This window comes from Crinia signifera, chromosome 5, assembly GCF_055691185.1.
Source record: "Crinia signifera chromosome 5, ASM5569118v1, whole genome shotgun sequence".
NCBI classification, from domain to species: Eukaryota; Metazoa; Chordata; class Amphibia; order Anura; family Myobatrachidae; genus Crinia; species Crinia signifera.
Window position 1 is genome coordinate 198,421,127 of NC_139221.1, and position 2,374 is coordinate 198,423,500.

Here is a 2,374-nt window from a genome sequence, read left to right on the forward strand (position 1 = left end):
AAGCTACAGCACTGAATTTTCCCAGGAGGTCTCCCATCCCGGTACTTGTCCAGCCCAACACTGCTTAGCTTCCAAGATCGGACGAGATTGGGCGTGTACCAGTAATGTGGTTTGACTGTAGGAGCGTGAACAGGTCCTATACGGCACTCAAGAAGGACCCCACGGAAACTTATACCGACAAACTACGCAATTTACTCCTACAGGGCCTTCGGAGCAATACTATTACTAAAGAAGAGTACCAGTTCCTGATGAAGACCAACCCCATCACCCCCATTTTTTATTTCCTGCCCAAGATACATAAGACTCTAGACAACCCACCCGGTCGCCCCATTGTGGCAGGAATCGACTCCCTTACATCCGGACTCTCTGAGTATGTGGACATATTCCTGAGTAAATATGTAAGAGACCTCCCAGCATTTTTAAAGGACACCACCACAGTTTTAAACCTTTTAAAAACTCTTGAATGGGACAACTCCTTCAACTGGGCAACCATTGATGTCCAGTCCCTTTACACATGTATTGAACATGAGATGGGAATAAATGCGTGCAAAGAATTTCTTGAAAACATTCATATGTGATGCAATGAAATTCATCTTAAGTCACAACTATTTTACATTTTTAGACCAGTTCTTTTTACAAAAAATGCGGGACCGCAATGGGGACGACCTTTGCCCCTAGCTTTGCGAATCTTTTTATGGGAAGCTGGGAGAGACGTTTTATCCATACTAATCACGTTTTTAAAAATAATGTCAAATTTTATAAACGTTATATAGATGACATTTTAATCATTTGGGAAGGTACGGAAGAAACGTTTAATGAATTTTTTAAATACATAGGAGGGAACCAGTTGAATCTGAAATTCACATCAAACTTCAATAAAAATCAAATCGAATTTCTGGACCTAACACTACAAGGGGAAAATAAGTCAATAAACACACTAAACTTTGTAAAAACAGTGGACACCAACAGTTATTTACACTTTAAAAGCAACCACCAACGTAAGTGGAAAGAGAATATACCTTACTCCCAGTTCCACAGGATAAAGAGGAACTGCAGCAAAGAGGATGAGTGTGAAAAACAATTAGAAGTATATAAGAAAAGGTTTGAAGAGAAAGAGTACCCCCAAAACATTCTACAACAAGCCACATCCAGAATTCAGAACACGAACAGAGAGGAACTCCTACAGTATAAAACAAAAGATGAGAAGAACAACTCTACAGCTTTTATAACTACCTTCAGCCAACATGAACCAAAAATAAGGAAATCATTGAACGACCATTGGAATATCCTTCTAATGGATCCAATACTCAAAGAGATTCTCCCCCAGCGACCTGCATTGATCTTCAAGAAATCTAGAAACCTAAAAGACATCCTGGCACCCAGTCTTCTAACTACAAAAGGTAACCAGAACCCATCGGGACCAAAGTGCAAAGGAGCATATAAGTGCGGCAAATGCAACATATGCAAGCATGTACACCCAAACAGGAAAAGCTTCACGAACTCGGATATCAGCAAAGAATACAAAATAAAAGATTTCACGAACTGCAATACATCTTCGGTGATTTATCTTCTAGAATGTCCTTGCCAATTAAAATATGTTGGCAAAGCAAAACGGATTCTGAAACTACGTATACAAGAACACAGCAGAAACATTAAGAACAAAGTGGATACCCATGCGATTTACAAACACTTCCAGACGCAACCCAGAGGGACTTACTTTCAAGGCAATTGAACACGTAAGACTAGGCCCCAGAGGAGGCGACCTAGCTAATAAACTTTCGCAAAGAGAGATGTTCTGGATATTCGAGCTCAAAACCATGCACCCAGACGGTTTTAATGAAAGTTATGAAATTACCCCGTTTTTATAAGGTCCTATCTTTTATTCGCCGTTAACTATTTTCACCACTTATCTAAACCCCACTAAGCACTATCACTTTAGAATACCCTCCCTTATGAACCACTGATTTGGACGACTATACATCGGACCTGTTCATGCTCCTACAGTCAAACCACATTACTGGTACACGCCCAATCTCGTCCGATCTTGGAAGCTAAGCAGTGTTGGGCTGGACAAGTACTGGGATGGGAGACCTCCCGGGAAAATTCAGTGCTGTAGCTTACGCCGGTGAACGTTGGTCAATGTCACATATAAACACTATTGTGGTATCAAAGGGAGGGTTTCGAACTATATTGCAATTATTCAAATTATTAATTTATATTTTATATCTATTATTCATCATTAACACTGTATGTCAATTTTTAGATACCTTTATTCACCAATAAATATATTTAATCATGCTACCCTTGAACTAGTTATTTATAAGCACATCACTATTCATTATACGTATTAATCGATTATCTGTAACAAATAATA

The 2,374-nt window shown here is 39.2% G+C and overlaps 2 pseudogenes; one reads left to right on the forward strand and one right to left on the reverse strand.

The window, feature by feature from the left end:
- On the reverse strand, nucleotides 1-123 carry LOC146006143 (5S ribosomal RNA; annotated as a pseudogene).
- Nucleotides 124-1,996: 1,873 nt separating this feature from the next.
- On the forward strand, nucleotides 1,997-2,119 carry LOC146005906 (5S ribosomal RNA; annotated as a pseudogene).
- The last annotated feature ends 255 nt before the right edge of the window (nucleotides 2,120-2,374 follow it).